General features: G+C 40.7%; 1 long non-coding RNA gene across 1 annotated transcript; it reads right to left on the bottom strand.

Moving 5' to 3' along the window:
* Nucleotides 1-10,799: 10,799 nt before the first annotated feature.
* Nucleotides 10,800-12,572, bottom strand: LOC127045632 (uncharacterized). Its single transcript, XR_007772785.1, has 2 exons — nt 12,215-12,572; nt 10,800-10,874 (listed from the first exon to the last, which is right to left on the bottom strand). It is a non-coding gene; the product is annotated as an uncharacterized LOC127045632 (long non-coding RNA).
* Nucleotides 12,573-12,967: the final 395 nt, after the last annotated feature.

Raw genomic sequence — 12,967 nt, 5'->3', positions numbered from 1 at the left:
CATGAAACTTATGTATTGCTCCAGATATTTCTGATATTAGTATTCATTCAGTATTACATTCTGAAAGCCAGCAAGCAAGCTATATTATGAATTGTTCTGAAAGACACTGCAGCAAACAGTATGAGCACAGAGAAAACTACACATTAATCATGATTCTGTGATGGTAGTTTTGATAGCAAGCACAAATCCCATAAATATTCTAGATAAAAAATGCATATGTGAATGATGTCTCTTCTTCAGTCTTCAATTATTAAAGTAATAATAATTAAAACAAAGGTTTTTGTAGTTTTTCACTCACAGGAACATTATTTTTAAAATATTGCAAGCCTGCAGGCATTGCAAGACATTTTTATAATGTTTCTCTTGCAAAATAGGTACATGTTGCAATTTAAGAATTGTACTCTAACAATATTAATTATATTATTATTATTATTATTTATTTTATTCCAAATTCAGTTTGTTGGCTTAGTGAATTGCTATGCACTGAATTTAGAATGAGAGGCCAGTTTGTGTGTTGTTATCAGTACACAGCTGCTTGCCTTACATGACTAACTTCTGAAACAGTTTCCTGGCATGCCTGGAATAGAATATTTTATATGAAAATAAATGAATTTGTGAAAATCTTTAATTATTTTACTTTTATGAAAGGATAAAATCTTCAAGGCTTTTTCTCTATGCCTTTTTGGAGCTTTCAAGTTAAAAGAATACAGAATAGATTCATCCTTTTTTTTTTTTGCTAACTCAGAACAAAGTGTATTTTCTCTTTTCACCCCTAATTTTAAAGCCATCAAAATCTCAATCCCCACTGTGCATATCTGAAGTGTACAGCACCAAATAAAGATTAAGGGCCTGATCCAGAAAAATCTCCTATATGTATGTTTAGTCTTCTACATAGCTGTGTCAATCAACTTCAGTGGGACTATGAGCCTGTTCACAGCCTACTAAAGCTTTTCCAAGTATGTTTAGTTTCATATGTAGCTCCACTGCAACTGATACAACTAAGGGCCTGGCCCAAAGCCTTGTAATGTTATTGGAAAAACCATTGATTTTAATTAGCTTTGGAGCAGGCCCTGGTTGAAGGAGAAAGGCTCCAGGTAAGCAAAATACTTAGGCACAAAACACTTAGGCTTAACTTTAAGCACATGAGTGATTGCATCCATTTAGGCAAAGCACTTATATGTGTGCTGAATTTTGACTTCAGTAGGACTTAAGCACACACATAAGTGCTTTGCACAACAGCCACAGAACTATGCAGCCTGGAAAAGCCTCTGGTCAAGAAGACAAGAGATGCAGGTCTCTGCCTAAGAGAGGTGACGGCTGAGGAGCCAGGAGCCGAAAAGTGGGTGTCCTTGCTAGACTATGAGTGTATACTAATGTAGTTGCCCTAAACTGTGACACAAGGAATATCTAGTTTGAAAAGGAAAGGTGCTTATAGGTGGGTCTTCTACTTTTGGACAGATTTCAATTGACTGCAATTAGAAAAGAACTGCAGGAGGGGTGAGGGATAGCTCAATGGTTTGTGCATGGGCCTGCTGAACCCAGCGTTGTGAGTTCAATCGTTGAGGGAGCCACTTAGGATTCTGGGGCAAAATCAATATTTGGTCCTGCCTAGTAAAGGCAGGGGCTGGACTCAATGACTTTTCAGGGTCCCTTCCAGCTCTATGAGATAGGTATATCTCCATACATTTATTGTACAGGGCTTGCAAACTACACCACCATCACTTTGGAAGGGAGAAGAGTTGAATTTAGCACTTTTTTTTTTACAAATAATAAAAACAAAGTAAACTGTTGCTGTATATTATTAGATGTACCTGAGAGTCTTATTTTAACTCTTCAAAAAACTTTGTCCAAACAGCTCACCTAATGAAAGCCTAATGGCTGTTGTAACTTATGCCAGCTGCTAACTTACCTAAATAGCTAAAGCTGCAGCCAGGGTTATCCTGGCCATACCCCTGTCCTCTGACCATGCCCCATTTTCCTACCCAGATCAGCCCAAGGAAGGGATTGTAGGGCAGGAGCATCTATGCCGACTCTGCACCATTGGAGGCTCCCTTCTGCACTGGCAGGGCTGGCTCCATGCACCAGCTTAGCAAGCAGGTGCTTGGGGCGGCCACTCCGGAGAGGGATGGCACATTCAGGTATTCGGCGGCAATTTGGCTGACGGTCCCTCACTCCCACTCAGAGCAAAGAACCTCCCACTGAATTGCCGCAGACCACAATTGTGGCTTTTTTTTTTGACTGCTTGGGGCGGCAAAACCCCTGGAGCTAGCCCTGTGCACTGGGGTGTTCCTCTTGGTTCCATATACACCAGGTTAAGGCCAGATTGTCCCAACTATGTAGTGCTAGTTTCCCTCTCTGTGTAAATGGTTACTGTTCTGCTTCCCTTGCAGACATCTTAAAAAGAAGAAATTGAGCAAAGAGATACAAAAGAAAAACAGGCATATAATAGAGTCCTCAGATGGCCAGGGCACCCAGTTTCTAGCCCTGCCTCCCAGTGGGAAGGGCTTTCAGTCCAGTTTCTAACCCTTGTATGTGGCTTAGCTTCATCTCAGGGTTTTCAAAGTCCTTGCCATCCCATTACTGGAAGGAGTGTGGGTGGAAGTGAGACTTATGCCCTCTGTCAATAAGGGCAGTTGGTAGGGGAGCCCAGGCCTTCCCCCTGTACTGGGCTCCAAACCAAGGCCCTCTGAGAGCTAACACCTGGAATGCCCTGCTAGTTGCATCCCTGGGTCACTTCCTACCATCCATCTCTGACCACGTCTCCAAGTCCGAAGATAGAAAATAAAAGACAGCTAAACCTTCAGCTCCCGCAGGGCTCAGCAGGCATCTTCAGCACTCTTGTTCAGGAGCCCTCAGTATGGGTCTATCTTCCTCCTCAGCCACCCCTTCAGCTTTCTCTCCAGATGGAGCATGCTTTGCAGGTCTGGAGGGGTGGGGCAACCTGGGGCCAGTATTGTCCTTTAACCTCTTCAGGGTTTGTACATCCCATCACAAGGCACAACAAGTAGCATAAAGCAAAACTAAAACAGGCACGCAGTGGCAGAAGATAACAAAAAGAACTAAAGGGAGAGAGGAACAGTACCTAAAAAGGGAAGTTGATAGGTGGGTAGGATGGTCAGAGAACAGGGGCACTGGGCTTCACTGAGGTTCAATTTTTGGCTCAGCCACAGACTTCCTGTGTGATCCTGGGGAAGACATTTAATCAACCCTGTGCCTCAGTACCCTATCTGTAACATGGAGATAACTTCCCTTCCTTACAGCATGTTGCAAGTTAAAATCCATGAATAATGGTGAAGCACTCAGATACTACGGGGACAAGGGTCATACAAGTCCCTAGAGAGAGAAGAGGAAGCAAAAAAGTCAGCAAGAAAAGAGCAACAAAAAAGGATGTAGAGGGGAAATCTTCCTTATTGCTGGGATTTTGGAAAAGCTCATGACTTCATGGGAGGCAGAAGATGACTGAAGTGTTTGCCATGCAGCCTCATTTGGGTAGCAAGTTGGTGAGGGCCTTGAGACTGCCCAGTCCCCTGCATACATCTGGGAGGATGCAGGGAGAGGCCCATGCAGAGTCCATTGTAAAATCATGACCTAAGCTCTTAAATTTGTTTTACTGGATTCTGAGTAATTTTGATTGTTTACCAGTAGGGTATAGAAATAATGTTACACCATACTAATTAGTCAATCCTTTTATTGGTGATGGAGTGGCAGGAAATTGCTTACAGCCCAGATTGCTGTAGTTTGTACTTTCACTAATGTATGAATTATCCAGAATAAACAATAATGAATTATGAATGATTCATAATCACTTATCGAAAACTAGTTGGTTTTAATGTGTTTTGATTTGTAAACAAAATGACTGTAATTTCCTGCACATTTTTGAAAAATATTGTATAAAGAACAGAGTAAAAAAAACACTTTTATTTATGTAATGGACTGAATGGTAGAACAAGAAACCTTGAACTGATTTTGACAGAGCTGTTCCCCATAGTGTTTTTAAAGAATCTCTTTTATTACTTTGATCTTTATTATTGGCAAGATGATATTTTGTTTATTACTACAATATTTTAATTAAAATTATTATATAAATATTACTTGCTATCCCTACTAACATGAGTCATAATTATAGTACCATAAGGGTGATATTAAAATATAGTGTTAGTTTGTTACATTGTTACAAATATACTTTCCAGCATTAAAGCACCCTCAACCGTTACCTGTGGAATTCTGTGTCCAGCTACTTGCATTGGAATGTGTGGACTTGTAAACATGCATAAAACTCAAGATAATCTTAAATCTAATATTAAAGGAGCACTGAACTTTTTGAAGCAATTAATCCTCAGAATCGTTCTACAATTTCTGGTAGATTACTGTCTGTTTTCACTGGCTCTGTTCCATGCCTGTGAATAATTCAACCTAACAATTTAGTCAAGTTTCAAATTCTTCATGCAGTGTTCCAGGTATTCTCCAATGGTATCAGTGTGAGACTCCTTACTGTGACTCCACAGATGGGAGAGTGTATTTCCATCTCTTTCATCCAAAGCTGGCTCTTTTTCACCATTTATTCTCTTTGATCACATCCAAGATCACGGTGTCTATGAGAAACATTGAGGTGAAGGGAGTGATCTAAGCACAATCCAACAGAGTTCACCACCATCTTCCTTTTGTAATGTTGTCTCCAATTTATAAACTCAGATCACAATGCTGTATTTGCTTCCTCATGAAAGTAAGATGGCCAGTTGTTCTCCACTGTAATTTTTTCATTCTTTAGAGTACTGTGTAGTAGAGGGATCCTGGCCAAACAAGTCACCACTCCCTGTTCCATTCTGCAGACCACAGGAGAGCAACAGACCATAGTTTTAGAACCACTGTGTTGAGCAATAGCTTCTGCGCTAATGTGCTGTGCAGGGTATATGTTGTCACAACAACAAAGTAATGCAAACCAGGCACAGAGGAAGGATGGTTTGGTGGTTAAGGCCTGGAACTCAGGAGGAGAGCTGGGCAGATGTTTGATTCTTTCGGGTCGGTCAGCAAATGGAAAAATCAGTAGAAATAGTCAATGCAGTTCAGAAATATTCTGAATTTGACAGCAAATTGGGAAAGTTCATTTCAGGCCAAACAAATGTGTCCCTTTATTACCATGATTAGGGCACTTGCCTGGGAAACCCAGGTTTGACTCTTCACACTACAGCAAGGACTTGAACTTCCCTCTCCCCTCTCCTACATGAATGCCCTAACTATGAGGGCTTAGGCCATTCAGGTTCTACCTTTGTATAAATACTTATTTTATTTATCAATACACTATTTTAAATATACATTGGGCCAAAGTGAAAGAGAGTGAGAACATCTCTACAGCTTAGGGGTTCTCAAACTGGGGGCTGTGACGTTATTATTTGGGGGGGAGTGTTGTGAGCTGTCAGCCTCCATCCTCAAACAAGGTTTCTCCTCCACCATTTATAATAATGTTAAATCTATTAAAAAAGTGTTTTTTTAATTTATAAGGGTGAGGTGTCTCACTCAGAATCTTGCTGTGTGAAAGTTTGAGAACCACTGCTATAGCTTGGTGATTAAAGTACTCACCTGGGGGAGGAGAGTGAGACTTGAATCCACAACTCCTGCCTCTGAATCAGGCAAAGAGATTTGAATTCAACTTTTCTACCTCACTCCCTGAGGGATACTTTAATCTCTAGGCTATAAAGTCATTATTTTGCTCTTTGGCACAGTGAATTGTTAAGTATTTCTACAAAGTAGTACAGCTTCACCAGGAGAGATTGAAAGTTCCTCACCTCAGAGTAGCTTATTGCCTGGTGGTCAGATCACCCATCAGGGGGAGATCTGAGTTCTAAGCCCCTGTTCTTGTGACCTTGAGCAAGTCACTTAGGGTCAGATATCAAAGATATTTAGACATCTCAAGGTGCAGATAGGCACTTAGTGACCTGGAATCTCTCTGGGCCTCAGTTCCCCATCGGTGTGTATAAAAAAAAAAAGGAAGGGGGATAATAGAGTGGTATGAGAGTAAATCCATTAATGTTTGTGAGATACTCGGATACTGTAGAGATGGGGTCTTTTAAGTTCCCAGGCAGATAACAAGGCAAGCATTTGGCAGCATGAAATATGAAAAAACTTCACATTTAAATCTCCTAAAAATAAATAGCCAACCAACATGTATTTTATAAAATGTTTGTTTGTTTCAGTCTTTAGAAATCAGCCACTAACCCTGGGATTCCTTATGGCCCCATTTAACAGATGGCAAAATGAGTAACCTCACAGGGCTCTCTTGTAAAGCTGAGTAAATTTTGCTGACTCATTGTGACAAATGTGACTTCTTGGCTCACCAGGATATAAAAGAGGTGGTGTAAGCCTCTGGTCAGAATCTACGAGGGATGGAAATACAGAAATTCACCATGAAGAGCTAAGAATGGCAAGGTTTGGGGAGAAAGAGCTGAGGTTTGTGTTCTTTTGTTATTATTTAAGGAAGGCCAAAACCTAGTATGTAAGATATTAGATGGATTCTATATTCTGTCTGGAGAAAGGTAGAAATGCCATTTGCTCACATCCTGTTATTCAAAACCAACTTGCCTCTTTACAAGACATCCACAAAAGAATTAACACAGATCAGTGATCCCGTATTCTTTCCATTTCTAACTGCCTTGAGCAGTAGCACGTGTTGTGCCAGAACAAAAATGTGTATACAGGGCCAGAACCTGAGTTGGTGTAAATCAGTGTAACTCCATTGAACTCACTGGAATTATGCCACATCACATCAGGTGACAATCTGCCCCACAATTCCTCTCTAGGTATCCATCTTAGAGTCAATATGTGCAGTGGAACAGGGTTGTTTAAAAAGACTTCCCCGTCTGAAGCCTCCATAAAATTATTCCCTGAAATTAGAGCTAGATGAAAATTTTCTGCTAGCTTTTTTCTATTTTCAGTTAGCTTGATATTTTCTGTTTGGAAAATTTCTGCAAAAAAAAAGGTGGAAAGTAATGAAGACTCTTCACTTTTTTCAGTTTTTTGCCGAAAATGTACCAGCTCTACCTAAACCCTTTTGTGAGAGGCTGCTATAGGAACACTGTCTTTAAAGCAGTGATTGTCAGCCACCCGATATGGACCGCATAAGGGTGATCAGTTTGTGCATCTGCTTTGACTAAGCATGAAGTCATTGTGCCAGGATTAGGCAATATGCCACACTTCCACCTTCAAACACTTCAGGCCAAATCCTCAGATGGTGTAAATAGCTGCAACGCCATTAAATTCAGTGGGGCTATGTCCATTTACATCAGCTGAGGTTCTGGTGAGTGAAACATGACTACTGTACATTTGTGTGTGTGTGTGGGAGAATGAGATGTTTACATGACATAAAACTGACAAGTAAACTATATTCAACAACAGAAGTGGAGCAGAATGAAGCTTACTTTTTTCCTACTGCTGTTAAATGTATTTCTAATAGCTAACAATACAAATCTACCTCACCCTTTCTATCCTGTAGAAGTACTGCTCAATCTTAACACAGATTACACTTTATAACATGTGTTAAAAATCTCCAAGGGATGCCATTCCAGGAAAATTTTTAAGGCGAGTGTCAGATATTTACAGGTTATGGCAAAATTAGACCAAGACTTCAAATATTAATCCCAGATGTTTAAAGTCAACATGCCGTAGTCAATGGTTACAAAATAATTCATAGCCAATTTCCTGTGAAGCTTGAGACGCACTTAGTGAATGGATCACATGAAGAAGTTTGACAGAATTCTTTTCTGTGGCAATAACATATGCTAGTCCAAGATAATAAAGCCTGGAATGTATTATAGATTCAGGGAATAATGCCTGTGATTTCCAGCTGCTTACTCAGTAGCTGACAATATCTATAATTCTTAGCAACAAGCCTTTTATTTTTCTGTGAATTCACTGTTTCAGAGGGACTCCTCTTTAGCAGATGTTGTCGAATTATTTCAAAGTGCTGCAAAGAACATTCCATCCCATCTTCTAATCAATAAAATCTGCATTCCACAAATGCAGAAGGGCAGCTATAGGGAGGGATATTGGTTATCCTTATTGATTACTTGTAATAAACTACAACCTAAGTTTCCTGCAAGCCTTAAGAGTACACCCAGATAAAATGGAACTAGATAGTAATCCAGAAGCATGTCTGATTATATTCAGCTAGATGGCCACTGCAGCTCACTGAGAGTAGTCCTGGACTGTCCAACTCCACTCCTAACAGGAGAGTCACAAGCAACATATAGAGCCCTGGGAGAGGATAATGCCACAGACCATGAGCCTGGCCATTCTTGATAAGCTAGGAATAGATTCATAGACCATAAGACCAGAAGAAACCATTATGATCACATAAACTGACCTCCTACATAACACTGGCTATAGATTTAATTCAGTGAGTCCTGCATCTAACTCAGCAATGTAGTGCCATAGTGTAGACGCTTCTTACATTGACAGAAGGGGTTTTTCCATTGATATTGTTAATCCAGCTCTCTGAGAGGTGGTAGACCTCTTCCACTGACTTAGCTGTGTCTACATTGGGGGTTAGGTCAACCTATGTCTCTCAGAGCGCAACATATTTCACAGCCCTGAGCGATGTAGCTTGGTCAAATCTAATTTTTAGTTGTAGACCAGGCCTTAGAGTTAATAGCGCTGCTGTTTTTAAAGATGCACGTAGGTCAGCTTCATGAGGGGTTCAGGGATGGATGAGCTGACACCAACTGTCTGCACTGGCTGAGATGCACTTAGAAGCAGAGTTGCTGGAGGAGAAGCAGATGGAAGAAGAACTAGATGCAAAGCCACTATAGTAACCACTACAGCAGTAGCAGCAGCAGCAGGTGGGAAACAACCAAAGGCACTGGAGAAAAGTAAAGCTAGGAGCAAAGGAAAGAGGAGACCATTCACCCAGGACATGGGGGGAGCCACTCGTTCCCTCAAATTGTGCTTCTGCTGTGGAAAAGTAGGGCAGACATTTTTTCTGGACTGACATTTGGGAATTACTGCTGACTATAAACAAGTCTGTGAGCTTAATGAGGCTGCAAGGAACATATCAGTCATGGAGAAGGGGTAACCAGACTACTGAATTCAGGACTATAGAAATGGTGCAATACCTAGAAGTACTCGTACGAGGCTGAGCTTTATTTCTTGACCCAACTCATGTGATGTGGGTCAGGTGTACAAAGAGTTAATTGTTCTTGTCACTTGTCAGAAATATCTATTGACTCCAGTGGCTATTTCACTTATAAAACATAAAATCAAATATGAATAAAGCATATTAACTCAAAATAACTACCCTCCTTCCTTTTACTATTCTGCTACTTAGGAGACCATGCTGATCTCTGAATTAACCTTCAATTTCATTTTAGATCTATCTGGGGAATATGGTTACTTGGAATTATAAACTGATAGGACGCACTGTGTGCTGTAGTGAGCTCTTTCTAGTTTATGGTTTACTGATGAATTTTAAGAAGCGGACATCGCATTCTGAGTGCAATTTATGCTGGAACTAGGCTATCTATAAACTGCAGATGCCTCATTAAATTCCATGGCTGATTACAAGAAGCAGCCATGCGCAGAAATGTTCATCAGGGGCTTCATGATTTGCATGAAGAACCAGTAATCTGGTTACCCCTTCTCCATTGCATTAATGATTTGCATTAAGAACGAGGAATATTTGTGGCACCTTAGAGACTAACAAATTTATTTGGGCATAAGCTTTCGTGGGCTAAAACCCACTTCACTGGATACATGCAGTGGAAAATACATTGTCGTGCTTGGTTCCTTCTAGTAACAACACTGGTTATTTAGCACTGGCTCTGTACCATTGTGAGCAGGACACAATAACAGCAGCAAGATTCCAGTCTTCAGCTATCCATCCAGAAGTCAATGGCATCCAGCCAGTTATTGATTTACATATTGACATTTACCCCTTTTTATAACTGTGAAAGCATGTTTGCGGCACAACTGTTGGCTTCTTTCAGTAGTATATTAAAATGACTATGAATATGATGAAAAAAATTGTGCAGCATAATATTTTAATGACCATTTTGTGGCTTTCTGTTTCCCTATTGGTAGCTGGAAAGGGTTCCTTTATTTTATACAATTATGTTAGAGAGAAAGAGAGAGAGAGAGAAACTGAGAAACTTTGTCAGCATTCCCAGTTCTGGTTAAATGGCTTGGCCGGAAGGCAAGATGGATACGTGCCCATTTCTTCTCAGCACAGACGTGTTTAAAAACAACAACTTGGCATAGCTGCTGTAAAAGAATTTCTGTATCAGCTATATTTAGTTCTTCTTTTGGGGAAAAGCAAGTGTATTCAAGTGTATTCAAGCCTTTAATAATGGTGATAAACTATTAGAACAATACCATCTCTTGTACAATGGATGGACAGAGAAATGGCAGGGTGAAGGTCTCTTAGAAGGGATCTCAATATCATTTTATAATTTACAGATCTTATTCTCATATGTACAAAAGTCCTGAAAAAGTCAGTACCTATGGATTTGGCATTATTCTTCCTCTTTAATGTCAAATGATGCTTTACCCTAATCTTTCCTCGGTAACTTAATTTAAAATTTGATAAAACTGAACACAAACAACTCTTCCTTTATCTTTTTCAGAGAAACTCCAGGATTATGTAGCTATTACTCAGTGCAGTCTATTTATCTCCCCATTAAAAGCAAATAGTATTCAATTCACCTATATGATCTTGTTTTGAACAGACAATATTATGAAAATAGTTTCTTCTCAGCAAAGGCTGTCAACAACCCCCGGGCTACAGGAAAATGGAGAAATTAAGGCAGCAAGAATTTTGACTTTACTGCATTTGTTTCTTTTTATTATCCTTCCTGATAGGAATGTAGTGCCTCTCAAAGATGCCAGACCTGCAAAATGAAGTGATCTTTTATTCTCATACAAGGAACAAAATGGAGAGTGGCAGCATGAGCTTTGCAGCATGAGCTTACACACACACACACGCGCGCGCGCGCGCGAGCACCCCACCCTGACAATGTGTCTCCACTTGGAAGGACCATCTTTAGTAATGAAAAGCTAATTCCATCTCCACATCCTTCTAGTTGCTACCTTTTTTAATTAGACTGAGAAAGGTGCCACTTTAAGACAGTTTTGGTGGTGATTTTTGCAATGCAGACATCTTTCCCACAGGAACTGGGCTAAAATCACCATAGCCCATAAAGCAGCAGTTCTCCACTAGGAGTCTGCAGTCCCAGGCGGGCCTGAAAGAAGGTTTCAGGAATCTGTCAAAATAAACCAGGCTTCAGTCCTGGACAGTGGTACCACCTCCACTCCATGACTCACTTCAGCGGGCCACCCAGACATTGTGTCAGCACCAGCAATAAGTTTCATGATGAGTAAGGAAAAAAATATAATATTCAGTTTTTTATTTTTGTACCTATATTATCCTTTTATATTTTATATTATATGTGTGTGTTTAACTATATAACTAGCAATTTAATGCAATTTTTAATCTACTGGAGAGGTAGAAAAACAATTGTTGTGGCATAGGTGGGCTCAGGAGCGGCACCAGAGTTTCTGGCGACCTAGGCAGAATTCGGGGGTGGCATTTTGTGCGCTCCCCGGATCCTGGCACCCTAGGCGACCACCTAGGGTCACCTAATGGAAGCACCAGCCCTGGGTGGGGTGTGAAGTTTTTATAGCATATGGGAAGGGGGCTCAGAAAGAAAAATGTTGAGAACCCCTGCCATAGAGTCTACAGAGAAATTCTTAGATAGCTTTTGCTCACTACTGAATTTGAATCAATGAACCACTACTGATTTTGAACCTTTCTTAGAGCAGTATAAAACTACACAGCTCACTGCCAATCTCCTGAGCTATCTAGCCCTGCTGCCGCAATTTCTTCTTAGTTCAGAAGATTTTTTTTAAATAAACCCCATTTTATTTCATACTTTCAATTACATTTCCCTTAATGGCCTAAATTTTCAAGACTGAATAATGCTCTTGGATGCCCAACCTAAGACACATTAAAGAGGCAGAAATTGCTGAGCACCTGCCCTCTGGAAACCAGGCCTTTTTAAGGTGCTTTGGGTTGGACACCCATATGATTAGTCACTTTTAAAACATTAGACCAACAAGTCTTGACCAGCATCTATGGTCAGGTCTTGGTCTTGATCTGCCTCTACATGCCTGCACAGAGGCATAAAGAGGAGAAAGCTATTCACACCCACCTATCCCAAGGTGATCTTACCACATCTCTGCTTCAGGTGCAGGAAAAGAAAAGTAGCTGCACACCCAGTACTTCCTCCCTTGTCCTTGAATTGGATGAAGAGGAGAAGGGGAATGAGGGTAGCTCTCAAGCAACCAGGTCATCGGTAGTCACACTCAGTGGCTGGAGCACCAATCAGCACCAAAGGTCAGGACCAGGTTACCTGGAATGAGGCAGGGGCAGGACTAGAAACAAGCAGACATAGAGCCATGAGCAAATGCTTTGAGCAGCCACTGGGCTTAAGCACTAGACTGCTGACTCTTCCAATCGATCATGCAATGTAGCCAATCAGGCAGCCTACTACAGGCCAACTGCGCTCATTAGGTAGCCTGGAGACTGGCTCTGCTTCCAGACTGGCTATGCTGCAGGTGCTGATTCCTGATAGTAGCAACATGCTAGTTGTGGCATACTGCCTTACTTGGACTACTTTTGGAGTAGTACAGCTATGTGCTGCCTCTTGCATAAGGCTATGAGCTGAAAAGAAAGGACGATCTGGCCTGTAACATGCCATGTAATTTAAATTAGATGATTATCCACATAACTCCTACCTTTTTCTCTTAAATATATGGAACTTGATCCTGTTGTCATACTGCTCTCACACTGATGTAAATCAGAAGTAAATAAAGTCAAAAAGTAGACCAGTGTAGAGTGAGATCAGTCAAGCCTAAACGCTGGATTTTCTCCCACGTGTCACATGTGACAATACATGTATTTATACAAAACAAAGATCATACG

The sequence above is a fragment of the Gopherus flavomarginatus genome, chromosome 2, assembly GCF_025201925.1.
Source record: "Gopherus flavomarginatus isolate rGopFla2 chromosome 2, rGopFla2.mat.asm, whole genome shotgun sequence".
Classification (NCBI taxonomy): domain Eukaryota; kingdom Metazoa; phylum Chordata; order Testudines; family Testudinidae; genus Gopherus; species Gopherus flavomarginatus.
This window is presented reverse-complemented; position numbering and strand designations above follow the sequence as displayed.